The sequence below is a fragment of the Protopterus annectens genome, chromosome 8.part0 (genome assembly GCF_019279795.1).
Source record: "Protopterus annectens isolate FY-2018-M chromosome 8.part0, PAN1.0, whole genome shotgun sequence".
Lineage (NCBI taxonomy): Eukaryota > Metazoa > Chordata > Ceratodontiformes > Protopteridae > Protopterus > Protopterus annectens.
In genome coordinates this window covers 682823729-682851679 of record NC_056741.1, presented here as the reverse complement: position 1 = coordinate 682851679, position 27951 = coordinate 682823729, and positions in this window count along the sequence as shown.

Below are 27951 nucleotides of genomic sequence, written 5' to 3'. Positions count from 1 at the left end.
TTTTTTCACGGCTACCTGGCTGTGTACTCTCACTACTGCTTGTGACCATTATGGTTGCCACCTTTTCCAATGCCCATAGTGGGACATCTTTTGTGGAAACATCGGATTTTGCAGGACAACACATACCCACAGCAAGTAGAGATGACAGAACTTCACCTTTTTGCCATAATATACACTTATTCTCGTAGCATTTGGGTTCCTTATTCTGTTTCTTATGCCATGTATGTGTTTCATATACAAAATATATGTTTTATGCTACTATTAGAGGTATATTGAGGGAATATTTTTGTCCGGAAATCTCAGGTCATTTGCCATTTTTTGATTTTTGGCGGGACACAACTGTCAAATGAGGGACTGTCCATAGCAAAAGTGGGACAGTTGGTAACCCTAGTGACCATGGCCATGTCGCTACTAGGGTTGCCACATTTTCAAATGGCCAGGTGGGACATTTCGGGACTCACATCAGATTTTACAGGCCGACACATACCCACGGTCAGTACAAAGCATAGAACTTCACTTGTTTGCCTAAATAAAAGCTTATTCTTGCAGCAGTTTAGTTGCTTATTCTGTTTCTTGTCACATTTAGGTATTTTAGTTACGGAAATAACTATTTTATGCAACCATTACATAAAATATGGGATATAATTATGTCCTACAATCTTGCGACATTTGCGTTTTTAATATTTTTTATCGGGACACAACTGCCCATAGAGGGACTGCCCCTCGCAAAGTGGGACAGGTGGTAACCTTAGTCACTACTCTATGTCAGTGCGGGCTGACATGCTGCGGTACACCTTCTCTGGGTATGCCCACTGACAGTGCATTGCGGGACGAACACAGTATTATGCGTATCCTTTGTTCCTTGGACAGGTACACTTAGGGCTTCGTGGGTTGTGTTTGCTTCTCCGTTTTGGTGGGACGGGTACTATGTTGCATACTCTGCGTGCGTTTCATTCTGCACGGGCCCTGGCTGCTGCCATTACTATTATGGGCGGACTGTGGCAGTCAGCACTTTAGATTGCTCATCGCCTGCCGGCTTAGCCACGCCTCCGGACGCATCCTACTTGGGCTCGCTCACGTACACTACGCACGTGTCTGTGGTTGCGGCGCGCACTCATTACTATGCATATGGTGCTACTACGCCGACTATTCACTGCACCGCCGGCGCAGGCCTTACACCGGCCTTGCGCCGAGCTTCATGAATCCCGGGGAATGAATAAATACATATACTCATGTTCCCCATTTTGTAGCTACTTGTGTGTGTGGGTATAAATAAATATAAAATATATATAAATATATATATAAAAATATAAGCAGTACACACTCAACAACGTAATACATATATTCTGCCTAATAAATGCACATGTTGTCCACCTAGTAAATATATATGCTTTAATACATGCATCAACAAATGCTTGTCTTTATTGATATCTATGCTAGAGACAGCTAGAAGAAATACTGTCATATTGACCCAAAGCCCTGCATGTGTTTGTGTATTCTTCTCTTGTTAAAATAGTAGTATTATTTTTTATTTTAACCTTCTAGATTTTAGCACTGGCTTCAATGGAACACTATCATTCAAACCCAAACCTCTGTGTGCTCCTAAATGCAAAATCCATTTTGCTTCCATATTTTCAGTAGTATTGACTATGTCCACCATCCTATTGCTGACATTCTGAAGATGTAAAACCTGAAACAAAAATATATGGTCATCCCCCTTATCCAATGTATGCTTAGCCAAAGCACTATACAGTTTCCCTTTTCTAGTGCAGTAAAGGTGATCCCTTATCCATTCCCTAAGGTGACGGTTAGTTTTGCCAACATAGAAATAGAAACATGTTGTGCAGTGAGCTACATACACTACATTCTTAGTATTGCAATCAGTAGAATTCCTTAGCTCCCATAGACGCCCTGTTTCAGGATGCTTAATAAACCTTGATTCATCTATATAAATGTACTGTGTGCATTTTCCACATCTATGGGTACCATTCACTGTGCTATTCATCAGAGTAAGTATCCCTGGATAGCAAAGCTGCTGTTTCAGATTTTTCTTATTTCTAAATGCAAAATGTGGTTGTCCACCCACTATGTTGGTATTATCCTCATCTACTAACAACATATGCCAATTTTGTCGTATGATGGTTTCAAACCTTTTCACATCTCTTGTATATGGTAAAACCATTGGAATGTATGATAATACACTATTCCTGATACCTACCCTGTCACTGCCTGCTCTATCAGACTAGTAGGGCTTAGCTTTACCTTTCCTTTCTTTGTATACATTATGGTACACCTTATCAATTTCATGTTCACTATACCCCCTATTAATGAAACCTGTTCTTAGCTTAGTTAACTCATTTCTATACACTTCCTCTTGACAACATGGGCGAGATGTTCTCATTGCCTGACCTCTGATTATTTTAGGAGATATCTTAGGGTTATGCATACTGTTTCTGTGTAGAAAAGATGGTCTGTAACATTGTTTCCTATGTAATTTCATAGACCATTAGTCATTTTCTTTGTATATGGTAATGTCCAGGAAGTCTAAACTCATCTCAGAACAGTTCATCGTAAACTTTAAAAAGTCACTAGTAGTATTTAGGTGTGCATACAGGGATTTAAGTGGTTCACCATCATCTTTCCAAAAAATAAAAAGATCATCTATGAAATGCCTATAAAAGGCTATTTGGGGATTACCTAACAGATGTTCATATTCCCAATTAACCATAACCAGGTTTGCATATGTGTTGGCACAACTTGTGCCCATGGCAACCTGTGACAACTGCTTATAGCATATGCCATTGAACATAAATATGTTGTGCTCTAGTACCAATTCTAGTAACATACAAAGAAAGTCTATCTTAGTATTAGAGAAATTGCCTTGTCAACACTGATTTCACCATGCCTATCCCCTGGTCATTGGGTATACTTGTAAAAAAAGACACTACATCTAGTGTGGCCAGCATCCCCATATCTGTTGTTCCCATGTGCTTCACTGCCCCATAGAGGTCCACTAAAAACTGTTCTGTGTCTTTCAAGACATATGCATATTCATTGAGTGCTGTCTTCACTTACTTATCCAGGTATATAGAGATAGGTTCTGTTAGCCATCCTGCCCCTCCTACTATAGTTCAAAATTTCGGGTTATATGGGTCTTTGTGTATCTTGGGGAGGCCATGGATTTGAGGTATGAATGGATTTTTAACAGTAAAATAATTAAAAAGATCTTTACTTAATAGTTCCATACACATGCATTCATATAAGGTACTAGCAATCTGTTCACTCATTTCAAACACAATTGTTGTTGGTACTTCAACATATACATTTTGATCCAATAACATTTCTCGTATAGCTGTATTATAAAAGTCAGCATTCAATATCACCACTGTTCCCCCTTTGTCAGCGGGTCTTATAACTATGCTATCATTAGTCTACAAGTCACACAATGCTTTGTGCTCACTCTTTGTCCAATTATATTTTCCTTTTTCTAAAAAAACTGTTTTCTGTTCTATAAATGGCATTTTCACAAGCTTTTAAGAAGGTTTCTATATTATGCGGCAATACTGGTACATGCAGACTGTTTTTCTTAAACTGAACATCCCTTGCCTCATTGCCATTTCCAATTTTTTGTTTCAAGGTTACTTTCTAGTAAACATACATAGGTATAACAGAAATTCACTAATGTCCATTTTAGTCGAAGGTATAAAATTTAAACCTCTGTTTAATAAAGAAGTCTCAGCTGCAGACAGTTCATATTTAGAAATATTCTATATTAACTCTCCTGCCCATACCCACACATTTTCTTCAAAGTGTGAGTTTGTAACTGACTTAGTGCCTCTTTCCGTTTCTGGCCCCTGTAAATGTACTGTTCTGCAGATTTTCTCCTCACTGCTCGAAATGGTAGGGGTAAAACAGGAAAAACCTGTTGTTGTCCTCCTTCCATATTAATCTTCCTTCTTACCATGGCTGTAGTCGTGGAGGCAGTTGTTGCCTTATCATTGGTTACCGAGGACGATGGCACTTCCATCAGTGTAGAGTAAATGGAATATGCCTCATTTGGTGAAAGGACACTCCCTCCTGGCTGTTGATTCATTGTTTCCTCTTCCTCCCCAAGTGCATTGGTCGTCTCTTCAGACTGTACCCGGTGCTCTGCCCTCGGTCTCTCATTTTTTAAAAGATAGAAGGTTGTCTCTGAATAAATGAAGTAACATTTTAATTATATAATTGTTGAACTGATTAATGGTTTTATTGCTATGGTTATATAAGAAGTGTTTTTTTAACTGTGGTTGATATAATTGTTCTGAAGAAGTCCAAGAGACGAAAGCATTGAAATAAAGAGTAGTACACTAAATTTTTGTGTATTTCTCCAAGTATTTACTTTCTTCTGTGAATTTTGCCAGTGAATTGTGCTTCAGCCAGTTGGACCAGTATTTTTCAGTGTTTTTTGTGGACTTTACTGGTGCAGTTTGTTGCAGTTACTGTAAAGTATGCCCTGTCCTATGATTCGTTTGCACACTTTATGCACTTCTCAAGCTGTACTATATTGCTTTTGAAACATTGGAGTGGAGCATGTTTTTTCATTTTTACTTTCTGCAAAATAATCTTGAGCATGTCAGAAGGGCATCATAGTAATTACTACTGATTATTTATATGCTGAATTCTATACTGTATATCTGTTCATAGGTAGTCACTAGACATGCGTTCCAGGAGGTCATTAAGGAGCCTAGCTCAAATTTCCAATTGCACCAACGCACTGGTTATACAGTAAGCAAGTGAAGGCTGTGGAAATCAAATGCTGTACCACAGGAAGCAGCTCATTAGCGGCTTATAGCCTTGATTCTTTGTACCATCTGCTGGTGACATATCACAGCAGGGCTTGGCAGCATTTATTGTATATTATACAAAGACTGGCCAGTAATACTCAAAAAGGAGTACATTGATTGGTCAGCCCAACCAGCGAGCCAGTTGTAAATCCGAGAATAAATCAATGGAAAAAGGTTTGGTTGCTCAGACTATTCTATGACTTATTAACTACTGTACTGTTGTATAGTGCTTGATTAACTACTGCATTCTTAATAATTGTTTTTTGCTTGTATTTGCTGTAATGTAATTTGTCGGGTCTCTGCTGAAAATGGGCTACTGGCCCAACTGGACACTACCAAGTTAACAAATGTAAATAAATAATAAATAAATAAACATCCCGTAACATTTTTAATTTTCTTTCTTTCTTTTTAAATATATTTACATCACCAAAGACCTCAAATGAACACAGGAGACGGCACAGAGAAAAATATAAGGATAATCAGGTACGTTCTGCAAAACTAAAAAAGTACCTGATTATACTTTTATTTTCTCTGTCCCATCTCTCCCAAATATTAAAGGTCTCCTGGTTTCTTTTTTCTTAATAAATAAAAAAAAAAAAAAACAGACATCTTCCTTTCTCCTCTTACACAACACTGATGTACTGTGTAAGGGTGGAAACGCAAGTCCCATATGCATGTGCAGTACATCAGGAAAGCCCCAGGATACCAGAAAAAATGCACAAGAGGCACCATGGAGGCATTATTCAAAGACATTCACCCAGATTCTGCAAGCCCTTTACAGCATGCAGGACTAGCGCAGGAGCTCCAGCAGGCAGTATGTCTGCCATGTGATCCAGGAATAACCTGTAGGGGCGTGCATGAGCGCTCCTGCACTAGTCCTGCATGGACTCAGCCCCTGTATGCAAATTACCCCATTTGCAGGAGAAATCCATGCAAATGAGGTGAATTTCCGATCCAGGAATCTGGAAACTGGCCGTGCAGGACTAGTGTAATCTGTAGAAATGTACTCCGCCAGTAATGGAGTACATTTCTGCAAATTACAAAAGAGAGCCATGACAGCACCACATAAAGGGTGGATGTCATGTAGACAGCATGCCAATGGCGAACTATAAGGCGTTTGGCATGGAAAACACATGCAAAAATAAAAAAATCCAACTTATAATTTTTGTTTAGCAGATCTTGGCTGTTCAAGCGCAGGGCAGCGGTGCGTAATTGGGATTGGGAGGAATATAAGAAAAAAAATTAATAAGCATCCTAACCAAAATCACTATTTTGCCATTATACTCAATGGCAGGCAGAAGACAACATGGCCAGTGAATAGTGGTTGCTAAGGGGGGAGGCTCAGTATGGGACATGTAACTATGCATTAGCAGGTAATCCTATGCAAATGAGGGGAATGATACTGAATCTCAGATTTCCCCTGCATGTTAGTCAGCACCCAACCATGTAAGAGCAGGAATAGCTTGGCACAAGCCTAGGAGTTAGCTGACATCATAGGGGTGTGTGTCAGGCATACTGTAAATGGACTGGAGCCCTGTGGCTTGGGTTTGCTCCTAGCTTAGCAGAGGTAAGCAAGGGGGTGTGTCTGAGGCTGCCTAGCACTCTTTACATTGCCTAAGTGGGTGAGCGCACCATGCACTGGCTTTTAAAGGAAAAAAAAGTAAACCAGGAAATAGCAGCTCTGTGCACCCCTGGCCTTAAACAGGAAGGCAATGGGAAGGAAAATAGCAGTAAGGAGGTAATCTAGGAGAACTATCATAGCTGACAGGTGAAATGTGTCAGAATCAGCCAGTTACACAGGCAGCAGACCAGCCCAGCCCAGAACACTACTATAAAGTATGCAAACACCTTTTCCTCTGGTTTTTACCATACTGTACACTGCCAGTGTATAAAAGTGGGGAAATTGTAACAAACAAAATGATAGGGGCTGCAATAGCTATCATAAAACAACATGTGGAAGAGGCTGAGGGTGGTGAGGATGTGAATGCTGTCGACCAAACCACAGTAAGGAGACATAGAAGATAGTACAGACCCAGGGTAACCTACCAGGGGCTACATGAGCTGGAGATACTGGAGCGCTATAGGGTGGACAGGGACCTCTTACAGCAAATTATTGTGGTGTGCCAGCCACGCCTGACACACAGAACTAACAGAGGGGAATGCATCCCAGTGGATACCAAGGTACGTGTAGGCCTAAGAATACTAGCTACAGGTACCTTCCAAAGGCCAACTGGGGATATGATGGGGATCTCACAGGAATCAGCATCCAGGGTACTCCACCAGTTCCTGGATGCCATGTCAGCACATGTTGGTGAGCACATATATTTCCCCAACACCCGTGAGGCATTGGCCAGCCATATGCAACTGTTCCACCAAACAGCAGAATGCCCTGAGGTAGTGGCTGCTATAGACTGCACTCACATATGCATCAAAGCACCACCTGGTGAGCGGGGTAGGGTCTCCGTCAACTGCAAGGGCTTCCCCTCCATTAACTGCCAGGTCATGTGCGATGCCCAGGGCATAATAATGAATGTGTGTGCTGGCTGCCCTGGAAGCTATCACGAGTCTCACATCTGGCATCTGACACAGCTGTACCAGAGATTTGCCAATGGGGACATCCCTTACAGTCACCTAGTGGGGGATGCTGGTCATGCACTGGAGCCGTGGCTGATGACACCCATCAGAAATGCACACACACCTGAACAAGAACTCCATAATGAGGCACATGCACAGACCAGAAATATAATAGAACATGTGTTTGGAATGCTCAAGTCATGGTTCTGGTGCCTGGACACATCTGGTGGAGCCTTGCAGTATCACCAGCTACATGTACCCAAATTGTCATTGTATGTACCATGCTACACAATATAATCCTGTGGAAACAGCTGCAGCAGGAACAGCATGGGGCAGGGCCACACATCCCCCCCACCATTGTCAAGGTATGCACAGGCACAGAGTGACTCAGAGGAGTGACAACCTGAGCCTGCCCCAGAAGGCAGAAGGAGGTGTGCCCAGTAGGCCATGGCCTTGGCAAAGAGGCAACGCATAGCACGTACACTGACACAGGAGGGAACCAGGGAAGGACACCTCTCTCTGACTCGCACATACAATAAAAGTGATGCCAAACATGACACTACCTGTGCTCAACCATGTGTAGGGGAGTGTACTATGTGCATCAGACATAGGCAGTCCTACAGCACCACCCTCAATACTGGCACACCCACAAGGTAAGTCATTCAACCTACCAACTGCTGAATGGAGTAGTATGTGTTGTTACTTGTATCTATGGTATGGGTGTGAGCATGCAAGGGAATCTGGTGGCTGAATGGTATGCCAGCATATAGTAGACACCTATAGTGGCACCATGAGATCTGTAACAAATACTGGTGTCACCATAGTAGCCAGTACTACACAGGGCAACAAAACCCACTGCAGGAAATGTTCTGGGCCACATGTGTGTCCATATGACTCACACATGCCAGTCAGGGAGGTACACATACCCAACAACAGTCTCAGCCAGCAGGACAGGTGTAGACAAACACAAACAAAGGCTGTGCTATGTCCTCTGAATGATGCAGATGGGTAACCTCCCCCCAGGCCTACACAGACAGACTACATCAGGTCAGGCAGTGGGATGTTAGTTCTGAAGGGTAGGAAGTCAGAAACTAAGATGTAGGTCAATCAAACCTAAGACCTGTAGTACACTGATATGCCTTTAGTCAGCATGATAGGTTAGAATAGAGAATGAAATGGAGTACCTGACATACCAGTACAGTTATAGCAAATGTGTACAAGTGTCAGGAGTGCCCCCTTATCCTACGTAGAAATGTAAAAGCAGTCAGATGTGCCCCCCAATCCTGTGTAGAAATGTAGAAACAGTCAGGTGTGCCCCCCCAAACCTGTGTAGAAATGTTGAAATAGTCAGGTGTGCCCCCAGCACTTCTCTGTATAAATGCAGAAACAGTCAGCTGTGCCCCCCATAACAGTCAGCTGTGCCCCCCATCCTATGTACAAATGTAGTAACAGTCAGCTGTGCCCCCACAATCCTGTGTAGAAATGTAGAAACAGTAAGGTGTGCCCCCCAATCCTGTGTAGGGATGTAGAAATAGTCAGGTGTGCCCCCCCAATTCTGTGTAGAAATGAAGAAACAGTAAGGTGTTCCCCCCCAATCCTATGTAAAAATGTAATAACAGTCAGGTGTGCCCCCCCAATCCTATATAGAAATGTAGTAACAGTCAGGTGTGGCCCTTTCCCCAATCCAGCATATAAATTTAGTAACAGTCAGGTGTGCCCCCTCCCAACCTCTGTGTAGAAATGTAGAAATAGACAGGTGTGCCCCCTCCCTCAATCCTTTGTAGAAATGTAGAAACAGTCAGGTGTGCTCCTCCCAACCCTACTTAGAAATGTAGTAACTGTCAGGTGTGCCCCCCCAAACCTATTTAGAAATGTAGTAACGATCTGGTGTGCTCCCCCCAATCTGATGTACACACGTTGCAACAGTCAGGTGTGCCCCCCCACAACCCTATGTAGAAATGTAGTAATAGGCATGTGTAGGTATAATACCAGTGGAGCACAGATGCCCAGTGGTGGCCAAGGTAGCAGGATAGATTGCAGCATCTGCACAATATGCAGGTATGTGTGTGTTAGATTGGTGTGTGCTTCATATTGTGTGTGAGTGGTCAGTATGTATGCATGCTGAGGTATGACCTGGTGGCCATTGCCCACTACTTCTGATGACAGGGTCAAGTCCTCATAACTGCAGTGCCTAAAACAATTCCCAACAGTATAACACATGCTAGCAGTAAGTCATTGTAAATGTATGGTGGTAATATGTGTCACCGTCTGAAAGATTGACATGGCATGGCTGTTGGACTAGATATAGAAGCAGTACACAGGGGAAAATACCCCAGACATACAGTATATATTGTGTAACTGTGAAATAGACATACCCTTGGAATTGTACAAACAGGTATGCATCACATTATCTGGACCTGTAGTAGGGGATACTGGTGTTGTCTGCCCGAACACTTGCAGATCACAAAGGAGGTAGGACTGATGTATTGGGAAACAGCTGATGTACCTCCACATGCCAGCATAACTGGAATGCCCCATGCATATATGTGTGTCAGATGCAAGTAATGTCCATGGCACACATCTACCCAGATCACCCAAACACCACCCACAGGTACCCCTCTGGACGTATCCCTGCTGTGGGGAATGGGAACAATATGACCCCCACCTGTATATGGCAATAACGAAAGAATGCAGCATGCAGTGCAAGTGTCCCATGCAGGTGTGTCCCTAGCTATAGGTAGCACCCTGCCAGCATCCACACCACCTGATAAAGACTGATAGAAGGCATTGGCATGAACACCTAGCACACCTACCCTGTCACCGCAGGGGAATATACTGTGTGGCGGTCTGAGACTGTAGGACTGACAGAATGTAACGGCCTGCCACATTTGGCCCACATCAACACCAAATGGCCCACAGGCCTCTGCCAAAGGCATGTGTCTCACACATACTGCCAATGCAAGTTATGTCTTGGACACCCAAATAACAACATAACACACTCTACATAAGCCATATGCAAGGCCATGTGGACAAACCACAGTAACATGTCCACCATGTCCCACTGCATGAACTGTGGACCAACACCAAAACACAGTTGTGATGGGGGGATAACCTTAGGGAAACTATTAGAGAATGTATGCATAATGTATGGAAGAGGTGCATATGTTCTGTATACCATATTTATTGACATCATATCTGATTACAAGCCAGTGAGATATCAGACTGCTACACATGTTATGTATAGTAAGGGTTATATTTGAGGACATAACCTGGGCATTCTGTGGTTGTGTGTACAGTACTGAGGTCTGTGTACTTATTGTGATTGACGATAGTGTGTGTATTGTGAATATGTACCTTGGCCTGTGTACAGACTGTGGTCGATGTCATTGTTCTTGGTCCTGTTCTATCTGATGTTACATGCTGCTCCACTGTATGTTACCCTATCAGTGTACATGTTTGTAGGGCCAAACACAGACATGTCTTATACCACAGACAGGCATCGGACCACACTGTGTAGTGGCTCAGTGTATGTAGGGTTAGCGTGTGAGTGGCACATATGAGGATGGTGTTGATCAGATAGTCCATATACTGTAATATTATGCTAGTTTACCATATGTGGCAGTGGCTGTGTCCACATTGGTTGTGGTTATGCACTTTCACACTGGTGTATGTTACTCTTTCTGTAAAGCCTGCTATATATGCAGGTACATGTGTATTCCCCCATAAGAAATGTAGGCCAGAGTTATGGCAGTCTGCCTGTAGCCTGCACAGTGCTTTGTTACATGCTTAGCAGCTTAGTGTACTTACCCAGTGGGATGTTATGTCCAGATATTTGCCAGATGTACTGCTGCTGGGCCACCATAACTGTCATGTATGTCACACAAAGCAGTGGGATGCTGTACAGATCTTTGTCACAAACTAGTGGGTAGTATGTGACCATGGAACCTCTGTACCAGTGGTTATTATGTGTCAGGATAGACAGGGGTGTGTGAATGCATAACCTATGGGGGCAAATGTATACCACTATTTATGAGATATGCCCATCTACATGGCTGTTAACATCCACATTGTCAGGCTTGGTCCGCATGTCTTGCACTAAGGGGTTCTGTGTATACCTCTGGACTGACCAGAGTGTGTCAGACTGTCCAAATATATTGGCCATATGTCTGCTGTAGTCCACAGGATCATTACTGTGCTAGCAGTGATACTGCACTATGATGTCCCTAGGATGTCTGTCAGTAGCCAATGGTGCACATGTTAAAAGCAGATGTGACCTCCCACACACAACATGTCTGTGAAGACAATCCCTAGTACAGTAGCAATAGTCTCCAAATATACCTGCAATACATACCTAACACCCCCTTGCACTAATAGGTTGGGACTACTGGGGCTGAGGTAGGGCTGTACTCCATGTTCAGGACATATGATGAACATATATGTATATATAATTATCCATATATCTATATAGATATATACATATATACATATTGACATACATATATGGATATGTATATACATACATACATATAAACACTCAGCTATATACATATACAGAGCAATATATGTCAACACATATACAGAAATACATATGCACATATATGTATGGATATCTACATATACATTGACAGTAATAGGTGTATCAGAAGAGATATGTATGCACATATAGTTATAGATATCTATATATTCACATAAATAGGCATATATGTACACATAGGATGTGCATACACACGCATATATATATATATATATATATATATATATATATATATATACATACATGGTCATATATATGTTGCAGTATACAGATGTGCATACAGACACATATATGAGTATACATGTGTATGTACATGTAGACATATAACTGACCTATTATATGTATACATCTATATTCCTGTCATGTGTAAACCTCATGATTGTGTATACCCTCCCAGATGTATCTCACCGTATGTAACTGCTATGTATACATTATGATAAAACAACATATGTGATGCAACAGTCATATTAATAATAAGTACTACACAATTGTGGAAGTAAAGGCATTTGTTCAATACTACTCAGTATGTGTATTGACAGATATATTGGTAAAACACCAACTTTCTTCACAGTGGTCATGGCATAGTGGTTAAGTGTTGTGACTATAGTGTACAGGGTCTTAGGTTCAAGTCCTGCAAATGCTGTTCATTTTGTTGCTGGGCAGAACAAGGGCTGTTGAATACAGAGTTAAAGCAGCTTTAAGTGGGTTTGCACAAAGTTAAGCAGTGCTCAGCTATAGGTAAACATATGGGCGCTTACACAGTGTAGGCTTCACTTACCAGTGTGCAAATCAGCTCAGCTGTTATATTGCAGCAATGCTGATACTTGCTAAGCATGGCTTAGCCCTGGTAACCAGTTCACAACACTCAGTCTGATAACATAGCAGGGTAAAGACATCTGTAATAAGTGTATGTAATGCCATGTAAAATACATGCACCTATGTGCTGTCATTACAGTAGCAAGGGGTGTGAGTGTCATGTGTGGGACACAGACTTATATGAGGCCTGTACAGCACTGGCATCCATGTGAATATGTTACATACAGGTGGAGTAGCCCAGGGTGCATGCTGTCACACTGGCATGTAGTGTATCATGGCGGCACTACTGTTGACAGTGCTTACCCGGGTAAGAGCAGAGTGCTAAATGTAATACTGACAACAGGCACACCTGCAGACATAGCTGGACTCTGAGGCCTCCCTGATGTATCCCTGGTTTGTGAGCTGTGTCACAGTATATAACCTCTACTAGGTAATGATCTGACATGTTCATAGGTTCATACTAGGCTATCTGCCCTAGGGCATTTATAAGCCTAGCCAGAATGTGTTTGGCTTTCACCACCCATTTTAAATTTATTTTGCTATGCCCTTTTTCGAGGTTAGTATACTGTGCCTCTGTCTAAAAGTGACACAGAAGTGATACCCGGGGTAAACCTACGATCTCCCATCCACTCATCAAGATTCCTCTTGAAGAGAGTCAGTGAGGGACTCTGCCTAACCTGGACTGGGATTTTATTCCAGAGTGAAGGGAGCCTCTGGGTTATGAATCTGTCCCTCCAGCATGTCCTATTTATTTCAGTGCTGAGGTTCAAGTCTCTCGAGCACGTAGCTCAATGGGATTTGGATTTTCTGAGGTGCAGCATGCCCATTATTTCTGGATTGGACATGGCTTTATACGTCAGGCACAGATCGCCTCTGAACAGGCGGTATGCCACTGAGTAGAGCTGGAGTTTCTTTAACCAGGCAGCATATGGCATCTGTTTGAGCCCTTTGATCCTCTTGGTGAGGTACTTTTGGGGTCTTTCCAGTTGCTGCAGGTGTCTGGTAAGGTACATCCCAAAAGGGGCATTGTACTCAATTATGGGGCTGATGAGGGATGAGTAAAGAGGCACGATGACCTCCCCTGATTTAGATGTGAATCCCTTCATGATTAGGTGGGCTATATAAAATGTTTTTCTAACCACTTTGGCCACATGGTTGTCAAATGAGACATTGCTATCAACTTGGGTCCCCAGGTCACTAATTACTTCTTCTGTACTTAATGGATTACCACCTATGTGGTAATTTGTGGGCACTTTGTTTTTGCCAAAAGTGGATGACTATACACTTTTTGGCATTTAGCTTGAGGCCATGGCTCTGGCACCAGTTGTCTGTTTCTATGAGGCCCTTTTGGAGGATGCTTGTGTCGGCTGGAGAGTCGATTATGGTGCCCAGTTTGCAGTCATCTGCGAACTTGGTCAGCCACAGTCCTTCCATGTTGGCCTGTACCTCCGAGAAATATATACCGAACAAGAGAGGTCCCAGGACTGAGCCTTGTGGGACACCACTTGTAACTGATTTGGAGTCTGACATGGCTCCAGCAATTCTAACCTTGTGGGTTCTGTCCTTGAGCCAGTTTGCAATCCATCTAGTGACATAGGGGTTTATATGTAAGCTGGTGAGCTTATCTATAATTCCCGAGTGGGGTATTGTATCGAAGGCTTTTGCGAGGTCCAGGTAGGCTGTGTGGATCACCTTCCCCTCGTCAATGGCCTTGGTGACTGTTTCAAAGAAATCAACCAGGTTTAAGAGGCAGGATCTGCCCTTAACAAAGCCAAACTGGGTAGGATCTAGTGTCTGTAGGTCCCCAATATCTTTATTTATGAAGACCATGATGATCCTTTCCATAGCTTTGCAGACCAAGCTAGTCAGGCTTATGGGGCAATAGTTTCCAGGATCTGTTGAGGCACCACCTTTATGGAGAGGGACCACTGTTGCTGTACACCACTCTTTTGGCACATATCCTGTAGTAAGGCTGAGATTGAACAGTAGTTTTATGTTTGGGTTTAGCTCTTCTTGGAGTTCATGTAGGATGCAGCCTGGGACACCGTCTGGTCCCATTGATGCTGTGTTTTTTGCTTTGGAGAGGGTGGCTCTTACCTGAGCATCTGAGATGTCAGGGGGGCAGCACTCTGCTAGGATAGATATTTGCCCTTTTGGTGGGGAGGGGGGGGGAGTTTGCGCTGAACCTGACAGCTAGGATGTTGGCAATGTCTGTGGGTTCGGTGTATTTTTTGTCATTTAGGACTAATTCTGAGCATATCTGGGAATTACCACCCAGGTTCCTAACATAACTAAAGAAATCCTTGTGATTATCCTTAGTGTCCTGTGCAATTTTCTCTCAAAGCTGGCCTTAGACAATTTTATGAGTGCCCATAGTTTTTTGCTAATACTGATCAGTGATGCGTTCCCTTTTTGGGATTTTGCTCTATCATTTAGTAGCTTCCTCCTTCTTTTGTATAGTTTGTTTATGGCTGGGGTCCACCAGACAGGGCGTCTGCCTTTGGAGGATTGGGTCTTGGTTTTATTTGGGATCGCATGATCCATGCATTCCTGAAGGTGTTCATAGAATGCGTTTATAAAGGATACATGTGGAATGTAACTGCAGACTACCATCTGTACAACATGTTAGTGAGGGCTTCTGACATGTAGTTATGGCATACATGTTGTTGTCAAATGTCTGTCTGTCTACACACTCATCCTACTGCATAGCTACTTGCCAAGCTGATGACTGTTAGTCCCTGTACAGATGTGCAGATGGCAGGTTTCCAGCTGGGATATGTACAGGCAACCTAAGCTTGATTGACACTGACATGTCTGCCAGCTGTTTAAGAACTGGTACATATAGGAGATGACAGCCTGTACTTAACACATGCCATGGGTACCTCCACTACACTACCACAGTCAACTTGGATACAGGTTTCCATCACAGACACTAACCATGCATTGTAATGCATGTTGCATACATGTCAACTTGATCACCTCAGTGGCCATATGCAGGAGACACCTGGAGGATTGGCTGATGCATGCCATTTTCACCTTGAGGCCACCACAATAGTGTCTGTTGATATATTGCCTGCTGCCACATGGCAGGTGGCAGGATACCACTCTACATACAACACCTATACAACCCATCTCTCCTTGGACAATAGTTAGGTACAAAGCTATGACCACCTGCAGCAATGCACCCTGTACTGACTCATGTGTACATGTGCATGACTAAGTATAGCAGTGTCTGTGTGTTACCACAGCTTTACTTGGGAATTCCATGAGGGTCTTCAAAACCACAACAACACCCATTGCCATAGTCAGTTGTGGCTGCTGCTCTATGGGACATTACATGTACCCTGTTAAGCTCCTCTCCATACTGGCTACACAAGCCTTGCAGTACCAGCACAACAGTGTTGTACAAATGGGTTGATAGGCATGGAATAACCATTGTGCTTTGGTAAGTGTGTGTATGTGTGCATGTCCATATATCTGTATGGTACAGCATTCTGAGGCCACATACTCCTATTGCAATACCCGTTGCCACATAGTAGTACAGATAGTGTTGTTGCTGCCCATAGGTGAGGCATGACAATGCAACACCCTACTATGCATGTGGCATGTGCATTTGATGCATATCCCTATACTACCATTGTTGGGGTATACTATGGGTTGTAATACAGTCATGGCCAATGTGTGATGGTGGATATGGCAGAGTGTCATCATGGGTTTCAGGAAGTACAATATCCACTGCGGGATGTGGGTGCTGTGTACACTGTCATTACACCAAGGTACACCCGGTATATGTCCCATGTACCACGTTATGGTTACCACTGTCACCATCTACCATATAGGTAACTGATACCACAATCCAGGCCATTATGCATGTGCTGTGTGCAGCCTACCTGTAACACATTTGACACACGGTCAAGTTAGTTAGCAGTGATAGGCCCTGGTTTCTCGGATGTGTATCTGCCTGTTATGTGTCTGTTAATGTGTATATGAAGGTATGTCACACTATGTATTGTCCATATGCAATGTAAGCCACACACTTCAGTATCACTACATACTTAGGTAGGGGTCTAGTCCCAGTGTTGGAAAGTAACAGTGTGTATGTATGTGGATGAGTCTACATCAGGTTGCAGGGTATAATTGCCCCAACGGGACACCTGCCCATGTGGCACAGGCAATAACTGTTATACTAGCCTGTGACACGTGTTCAACTGTTCCCCAGATATGTCACAGCAATGGTGTCACTGCAGTGCCATACCCCATTCTGGAATATGACTGTATACCACCCTTGTGCTGTTACATGTGCACCTACAACACAAATGGATTACATTATAGAGACCACAACCAACAAGTGTTACTAACAGCTATAATGCATCATTGCTGGATGGCTACACTACCTGACAAATATGCATTACACTTTACTCCTTACATGTTACATTGCAGTACTGTGGTACACTGTAGTACAGTCACAGTGTGCATCAGAACCATAATAGCCTGTCCCTGCATTGATGATATGGATGACAGGGATGTGGCACAGGTATCATCATATGCACAGCGTGTGTTGTTGGTTTGCCAGAGGCCGAGGGTGGGCCATACATTTGACACCATGTGTGTGGGTGAGGGGGTACTGAGGTGAGCTGGGCATGGTGATGTGGTGTGTGCAGGTATGGGGTTGCCCTAGGTGTGTGTGTATAGTGTGTGGGTATGCATGCACACAGTTCTGCTATGTGGCTGCCCTACACATGGGTTTATGGACAGCTGCAGTCCATACCTGGCAGGGTGTGCAGTTCACTGCCTCTAGCCATGGACACGTGGACTGTGTCTGCCAGGGGTTCCAAGGGCATGTCCAGATACAGGCCTCGATGTGCTACTCTCACCTGCCGATGACAAATGTCTGTTGGTACCAGGTCCCTCCTGGGACTGGCCAAGACCATGTGCATGTGGTCTGCTGTGGTGTGGTGTGGGCAGCACCCCCCGCACTACCGGGGCTAATACTGGCACTACAGGAGCCCCTTGGTGTCCTAGCACATCCACGTTGACTGCCAGCTGTTGATGTTCTGGCCTACATCCACACAGCTGTCGCTGCTCTCCCACCACACGTTCAAGCACAGACATACCACTGGCGATGAAGGCCATCATCTCACCACGCCATCTATCCATGAGCTTGGTATAAGCATGGATAGCACCAGAAATTTCACAGATGTTGTAGCTTACAGATGTGAGAGCAACCCTCTGCAGCCTCAGGCCCTGTCTGGTGTAATGTTCCATATGTGCCTGTGCCACCATGACAGCCTGAAACATGGTACCAGCTATGTCGCCTCTGTCAGGGGCATGATGTCCAGCGGCCCTACCACAAGCACCCTGGGACATCTACCTATGTGGTGCCCTGCCAGATATCTGGCTAGGCTTGCTGTGACCAGACACAGTAGGCATGGTTACCACACTTTTCTGTGCACTGCCACCAAACGCCAGCTGTCCCTTCGCTATAACCAGTGGTGATGGGGTATTTATAGGCACTGAAACTGTGTGCGGGGTTGGGGTGGCTAAAAGGGGGATGTCAAATGATGGTTCAGAGTCGGCCCCTGACAACCCCTCCTGTGCCTCAACAGCACTATCATCATCTTCGGTGTCTGTATGGATACCAACATCAGGTTGCATGCAGGAGAGACCCTGACCCACCTCTCCACCTGTGGGGGAAAACAATAAATGCACTTTAAAATCTGTACAGCATTGCCTTATAGTACGCAAACACACACACATAGACACCTCCGTAATACCTACCAGTCCATGACTTTACAGAAAGTCCCACTTATATGTCCATGTTTACCCCATCCTGCATCACACTTGGTAACATACACACGTTGATACCACTCAGTAACATATCAGTCCTCTACATGCCTACATAAGCGATCACAACACAAGACCTGTTACTACATTACCTGCCTGACCTGTGTGTAAGTGGTTTTAGATGGCCTCACTGTTGTCATTTGATGTTTACCCTGTGTATGTCTGAACATCATGAGCATGCCCCCAATATGTGTGGGCTACTATGTTTTATCCATAATATCACACACTGGTGCATCATGTGTATGTAATGCTCAGTACTGTAATGCTCAGTACATGCCAGATATGCTGCTCAATCAGCCTATCATGTGACAACTGTAATATCTGGATACACTCCCTGGTGTTGACTAGTACTTCCCCAAAGCATCTGTAGTGCTGCATACATGGGTTGTAGTTGATCTCTCTGCTGAATGCGATATTAAGGGTGTATCTGGTGTCTACCTCCCTTCTCACTGCCTGTTCCATGCTACAGACCATATTATACTATTAGCTGTCCTGTGATTACACACATGACAAGTATTCCTGTTGTGTAATGTGGCAGTCCATGTCCATGTACTGCATGATCCCAGAGGGAGGTACTGCTGTATGAACACCCAACAATCACATATGGGCATACATGGCCAGCCACACAAACACACACACATGGACACATGCATCCTACATGTATTAACCTCCCTCCACTTCACCAGAGTGACCCTAGAGATAAACTAACTAAACACCAGGATGCACAAACACACATACAGATGAGGTTGCACAATGATAGTACACACAGTCCTCTGCCAACATGCATAACATATGGTACCCAAAAGCATGCAGTGCAGCTATAGTCAATCCATGCTAGCAACAATATACATGTGTGTGATGCATGTGCTGTGTCACTAGGTGAAGCCCCTTCCCCCTGGATACCACTTCACCCCTGTAGACAGTATTGCTGTTCACCTGTTCTGCACCCTGCCATGTACTGTGCACCACACCTCACAGGTGTACAGCCCATTGCTGAATGTGTACTACTCTCTTAGTTATGTCAGCTTTAATGCTCACAGCCCCTATATTTTCCAGCAACACATACCTGGGATGATATGTGGACAGATGACATTTGTGAATGCCTGATGTTTAATTCACAGCTTTCAGCATCAGCGGACCATGTATGACCAATCCAATGCTCTTACACTGACAACCATCAGAGCATACCATGGCTATGGGGGGGTGTACACACCCTTAATGATATGACGCAGCCATCCTTGATCTGCAATGGGACCACATCACCGCATATCTTAACTGTACATGAGCCCGATATGTGACATATGTCCTTTCACATGCAGTGTCTACGGAATGTGCTAGGTGTGCGGATGCTGACAGTGATTCATACACACTGTGTGGGCATATGTGTGCACACCCTTATCATGATGGGTTTTTGCACCTCGTGTTGTGTGTACTACAGCAGTCACTACTCCTGGTAGCGGTGTACCAGTGTGGCCATCTGCATTTGCCAGTGTATGTTCAGTCTGCTCTACACATGTCCCACTAATCTGCATGATTGCAAGGTCTACTCATGTGCACATCCTTTGGTGTTCACACACTGCCATCACATTTGCTGTGGCGGTAGTGTTACAGCTGCTACAGGTCTGGAACCTGACTATGTGCAGATACAGCCATTCTTAGCATCCTTAGGATCCCTGCTGCAGTGCACCGGTGTGTCATGCTGACACCCCTCCCCCTCTTTCAGCCTTTTTGCAGATGCATGACAAGTAAGCCCTACACGTGTCACTTTGCAGTGTCCCATACACTCAACACCACATGTTACAGACTAGTCCCAGCTGAGAATGTGGACCATTGTAGTGTCTTATGCCATAGTGTATCTCTGCAGCAGTTGCCATTGTCCCACAGGTATATACGCTGGTGTTACACTGTAATTTGGGTGTTGTTCCAAACATGTCCTTACTGTAGGCCATGTCTCCCACCATTATGTTACTCCCTGTGGACACATTCTGCAATGACAGGATGTTAGTTATCATGCAGGTGTCTGACATACCCTTCCAATACCCCATCATGGTCACCCCTGTGATGCCGTGCATTTCACAGCAACAATACGTGCACATGTACAGCATGCATTCTGGGAAGAATTGACTCTGTGGACTTGGTCATTCCACAGGGAGCTCCACTCCTGCTGATCATGGGCAGCCTGGCCAAATAAGGTTGCATAGTGCTGTATGAGTCCATTCAGCAAGATTTCATTTTCCACTGCTGTATAGGCTGGAGGCCTGCCATGAGACATTGTGCCTGAAAGACATAAAGATGGACACGGGTGTGAGCAAGTCATGCAGCAAGGTTACCACAGTTCTTAATACACATCATTGTCACCCCCCACCATATCAGCGACAATAAACTGTACACACAACTCAATAGGTATGGCTACAGCATACCTACCAGTGGGGCAGATATTGTACTGTACCACGCTTTGTGCAATGTGTTTGTAGCCATGTTCCCTGTGTGGAAACTATCATTGCTGGGCTGTTACAAACTACTCACCTGTATGCCATTGTCAGGGCCACAATGGTTCGATATATGCCTGTGGTATGCTTGCTTTGTGTGTGCTGTACATCTGACATACTGTGTTATTGCAGTTATCTATGTATACTGTTGGACATGTTCTGGGATTGTGTAGACTATTACTACCAACATATGTTCTATAACAGTGACACAATAGCATGTATATGTACTACTGGCTAGCAGAACCACCTCTCCAAACTCATCTGCCCATGTTACCAGGCCACATCACATGTGTGTCCCACCCTGGGGCTTCCTCATATACTGGTCCAGCAATACAGTCAGGTGGAACCAACCCAGGAGATGTTGTACTCCCCTGGGGGCACACACCGACATGTTCCTGTCCACTGAGGTCAGGTCCAGGGTCTGTTCCATAATGGGCTTCACAGACACATGTGGGATGTGCTACATCACCTTGGAGCACTCAATACACATTCAAAGGGCTCACATGCTCCTCCTGCTTAGCCTCCAGGCCAGGCACCTTCAGAACGTGGGCTGCTGTTGTGAGTAGAAGTGGGTGGGAGGCCTGTTCCCAGTGTGTCCATATTGGGGTCCATGGGGCATCCACATCACAGACCACATACACCATCCAGGGTGTTTACCCACCACATGTGTCACATACCATCCCTGTAGGCTGTCCTCTATATCTACCAACCCTGACCACCTCCACAACTTTACCTGCCATACATCGCCACATTCCCATCCCATACTTCACAGAGAAGGGCAATGTGGTCCCAACAAGGGGTTCACATGTGACATACCCATCCATCTTGCACACAATGACAGCTGTAGATATCTGTGTGTATTTATATGTGTGCTGTTTCCTCGCACATAGCATGCAGCATTGTGGTAGTAATATAGGGGACATGTATTTACATACATATATGTCTGTGTGTGTGTGTTTGTATATATGTAGACATGTACATATAGGTATATATCTATTATGTGTAGATATATGTGATGTATATATGTGCTCATATATATGTCTACACATGGATATCTGTATATTTGTGGACATACATGTACATATCTATATATCTATATATATATATGCATACATATATATATATATATATATATATATATATATATATATATATATATATATATATGTATGTACACATATGCATACCTATATGTGGGGTACATTCAGACATCAGGTCCACAATCTCACAACACCTTCCTGCACAGCTGCACTTTTCTGACTTGCTACAAACTAGACAGGTGCCACATATGGACACAGCCTGACATTAGGGGTGTATATGTAGGGCCAGATTGCAGTTAACCCTATTACACACCTATGGCATTCCTGCATGCTACAATACAGGTTAACTTGAGTATCCTGCAAGAGGTTGGCTGTGGAACCCATGTGTCCATCATAATGGCATTACTTCCACCACCAGCTATTGGCCACTTAGTATACATGCTTCCCATTACACAACACACACTATGATGGCTTACATCTTATCAATCAGTGCTGCTCTGCATGGTTGACGGGTATGGCCCATTACCCACAGGGATGGACTCTATTGTCCTTAGCAGTTGTTCAGCTGAAAAACGTTACAACAACACTTGAAGGCACATATACATTATTCCACATCGTCTATCCCATTATTATGGACCAAGTACTAAGGTCAATTACATACACGTATAATTCACATACCTGTTCTGGGAATGCAGACTCTTCTGGGTGGTATTTTTTTTTTTCTGTACCTTATATGCACACATTCTCTCTCTCTCTCTCTCTCTCAGTCTCTCTCCAGTAAATGGAATGAGCTGCTTTGCATAGATTGCAGCATGGAATTTGTATGTGATGCACATGATCAGGTGAGGGCCTCTGGACCAATCAGTGTCCTCCACTTGCTACCTGCATGCAGCATGCTGTATAGTACTTCCAATTACCACTGTCATGGCAACCTACTACTATAAATCCCTACATCTTGTGGGCGTGGTTCCTTTACCTTTCCTGTATACTGGACATCCTTCCTGTGTGTGGGCAGCAGTGTTACAGACAGCAGGTAGCAATACCTCTTACAGGAGAACCTGCACACTCAGGCCAGCTACATATTTGTAGGAGGTTCCAGAACTACAGACAGAGTGTGAGTAGTGTTGTTGTATGTATTGTATAGAACCGGTGTTACAGGGTTTTTGTGTACACACTAGTTTAACTTGGAATGCAGTCTGTCTGCATAGCTCTCAACTGTGGGTCTATACTCTTGATGGCCAGAGGTGTGCCTATTATGTTTTGTCTGTCTACCACGCAGGTCTTGTGTCAGATATATCACTGGTAGTGTGTGTGTTGAGTGCTATTAGTACATGGCTACATCCATTTCTGTTTCTAACTTCATATTCTGGACTAGTGTATGTTGCAGACTATCCTGTAATACCAGTGACTTGCTTAGTGTATGACAACAGTTTTGCACATATGGGACTGTGTTCCAGCCTCTGTCCTCCACCTACATACCAGGCTTTGTACATATGACATGCTGTCAGGGGTTGTTATGTAGTGAGCTGTGAGTATGCCATTCTGCCATTCCTGCCATCAGTCCACTGCTGTTGTGTCCCTCATGGATTCCATACATTTGGTCAAATTACACTTAGTCAAAAATGATACCAGGCATTGCAATTCACTGAAAGCTCACTTGACTGAAAGCTCACTTGGTCGAAGTTCATTTGGTCGAAAATGGAATATAGCCCCTGCCCTACTGCAGTAAAACCCTGGAGTGAGAATATTAAATAAGGGGGTGTGGGGGCATAGCCCCCACATAAATTTAATGTATTCACTATTATAAGAAGGTATATCCATTAGAAATGCATTGATATATATATCTTTAGTAAAAACTATTGGCATAATGTGGGGGGCTGTGCCCTCCACACCCCCCTTATTTAATATTCTCACACCAGGGTTGCACTGCAGTGGGGCAGGGGCTATATTCCATTTTCAACCAAATGAACTTCGACCAAGTGAACTTTCAGTCAAGTGAGCTTTCAGTCAAGTGAAATGCCTGGAATAATTTTCGACTAAGTGTAATTCGACCAAATGTATGTAATCCATCCCCCATACATACTGTGAGGTAGGGTCCATGTATGTTTGGGCTTCAACTACACAATACATGTGTGCCCTTATGCATTCCAGAGGCCAGGGTGTGTAACAGTGGTATATGGCCCTGTATTATTGAGTCTAGGGGGGATGCACCATAACTAACCTAGGCTTTTACATGTGAGGGTATCAGGGCTAAGCTGCCTTAAGGTATCTGGATGCACATTACCATACAATTCACCTTGGGTAAACGCAGGCCTACTGCCTCCTGCCATATAGACTGTTCTGTTTGTCAGTGTGACTGTGATGGTGTCAGTTATGCCTTGTTATGTAACAGATACATCTCATTGTATCAGCTAAGGTCTTTACCCCTTTGGGATTGTGTATAGAGTGTAGATAAAGGCTGCTAGACTATACATCTGCATTACTTACTGTTGATTGTTTGGTATCGTGTGGCCCAGTCTGTCTTTACTATTGTACTACTTGAAGGCCAAGGCTGGGACAGCAACATATGTAAACCTTTCCAGACTACTGTATTAGTATAACTGCTTCACAGTTGCATTACTCTGGTTATATGGATGTTGGTGTCTAAACAGCTATATGACATGGCATATACAACTGTAATGGTACACAAATAAAGCTTTCCCATGTGTGCAAACCTGTGTGTGGTGTTATATCTTTTGACCTCTCTGTGGGTATATGTTGCAGGCAACGATTGTCATTTGTATGGGTGGCTCATACAGTGTCCAGTTGGTAAGCTGGTAACTGTAGGCATAGTGGCTGTTCCATATTTTGTGAACCTTCTACATATGTATCTTCCTATACATATCTTTGTGTGTGTAGTTACATATATATATATCTATAAATATATATATATATATATATATATATATATTATATATATATATATATATATATGTATATATATATATATATATATATATATATATATATATATATATACGTATATCTCTATCTGCATAGATGTGTCTGTGTATATGTATCCTAGGGATGCTGATTGCTTCCACATTGTACATTCCCTATGGTAGCCAGACTGTAGTGCATGATATGTTACTGATACCAGCCTGACATCATACAGGTGGGATGGAGTACTGTTAGCATCTTGTGCCCATGTTGTGTCAGGTCCTGGTTATTGGTTCTGCAACAGTTGGTAGTGTATTGCAGGGCAGACATGTTTGGCTGTGGGAGAGGAGTACCTATTCGTACAAGACATATGTTGTTTGGGCCCCCCTCAACCCCATTAACAGTGCATGTGGAAATACATGTTTTTGTTATGTTCCCATTTATATCTACAGATGTATGTCTGTATATACCTACACACACACACACACACACATATATATATATATATATATATATATATATATATATATATATGTATATATTGCTGTATATATAGAGACATATAGATGTAGACATACATATCTATAGACATATGCATATGTATGTATGTATGTATGTATATATATATATATATATATATATATATATATGTGTGTGTGTGTGTATATATTTCTGTATATATCTATATCTACATATATAGATATGTATATATCTATTTAGATATTAATATATGTACACACACACACACACACACACATACATCTACATGTTTAAATATATTTCCTGTACTGATTAATAACTGTGCTGGATGATATGTTTGTGAAAACATCAGGGTTATGTATATCTGACATGGCTTAGTGGTAAATCACTTGGGCTATGGTGTGAAGGGCCCTGGGTTTTATCCTTACAGAGGCTGTTTATTTTGTTGCTGGGCAGAACAAGGGCCATTGGACACAGAGTGATTAAGGCACTTTTAAGCAGTTGTAAGAGGGCTTGCGTGGTTTTGTGCAGAGTTAAGCACTGATAACTTCAGGTTACAGTTTCTTATACTCAGTTAGCTTCTAAATTGGTTAACCTGTTTAGGCATTGCTTACCCTCACGCAAACAGTCTTAAACCCGCTTACTGCTGCTTAAAAGTGCTTACTCCTGCTTATGCCCACGCTAATTTCTTTAAAAGAAAAGAAAGAAGGGCTGATAGGAAAGTGGTGAAAAAGGGGCACAGAGAGGGAAAGACAGTAGGCAAAATAGCTAGGGATGTGCAGGTGGGTGTAGGGAAGGTCCGTAGCTGCCCATTTCTTCTACAGCAACAGCTGTGCATATACACTGACTTTGGAGGTAGATTTGGACACGCAAACTCCTGAGAGAGGTGTGAGGACCACATTAATATATTGTGATGCCAATTAGACCAGATTACATGTGTTGAGTGGGCACGTGCGAAATGGACAGCTATGCATGGGGCTATATTGTTTTTTTGGAAACAGATTGCCCTTTTTTCAGGTGAGAGTGGGATGTTGTGGAGGGTTAGTAGGTATATTTGAAAGGTATGTTGGGTAGTTTACCAGAGAAGACAAACAAGATGCATACAGGGGTGGTATATGCCACATGTCGGGGGTAAAAACCTTGATGGGGAGGGCTGTTGGGAAATCGGAAGCTCATGAGCCTCCTAGTGGAAACAGTGGGACTGAGATCCCCACCCATTGGCAGTCACCACTGCACCTTCATGGCCCCGAAGGTGGCTATGCTATGGGCTGATTCTGAGGGCCAGGCCGACCCTCTTGTCATGACATGCGGCCCTCGAGCTGGAAAGAAAAAACTCCAAACTGCTGATCGAACTATCTACACACCATGACCTGGATCTGGCGATAGGTGACAGCTTCCTGTCTGTGCCCGCTCCCTGGGGGGGCTAACCCCATCCCCTGAGGTGGTTTCACCCGAAGGTGGTGCAGGACCAACGGATGAGGATGTTCTGGGTTAAGCCCCAGACATACTGGTGCCCAGTGCCATGGCCAGCTGAGGTGGGACAGGTGGGTTCACTGGGACCTGCATTCCCATACATGCTATGGTGTTTATGGTGTATCAACATATGTGGGTTAGTAATAGTCAACACATTCCAGGGTTAGGTATAACAGCATGCACATATATTCCCATTAACCCAGACACATGATATGGAACAGTTGCATAGCAAAAAGAACACATGCATGTATAGGACCACAGTGGTAATAACAAGAGCATGCAGGTACATTGATGGCACCATGCCACCAATTCTGGAGTATTTCAACATAGCTCATGCATGGAAACAGATTTAAATAATTATCAACCAATAGGACATATGTCCCAACAGAACAGTGAAGTCATCACATATCAGTTGAGGGGGGTATTTCATTTATTGTTGGAGATATGGTGTGGGGAGAAAGATGTCAATTAACAACTAGTATATTCCTGTAGTTCACATTACTTTCCTAGTCAGTGCTGTTATCTGTACCTTACAAGTATTACTACACTACCCCATTGCCTTAGTTTGGACAGTGATATGGCTGTCGTCATCTTTATACATGAACTCGTTTTATCTGCAGTATACACCTCTTACCTGGTATACCTGTGGAGGAAATGATTGCTAACACTAAGTGACTGTTTTTGCACATACTCCCATATTCTAGGTTGATGTTGTGCGCATACCTGTCCATATCTTTCTGCACAGACTCTGGCCATGCCTTGACCACATGCAGGTGAACCAGGACATATCTAGACTATTGCCCTCTTCAATCTTTAGTGACTTACAACACTGTTATACTGGCTTTTCTACACAGTTATATTATGTAGCACAGTGTGGGTGACAGTGATCAATGATACTTTATTATTCAGAGCAACTGCAACACTCACAATTCCATATAATACCAGAGTAAACAGTAACA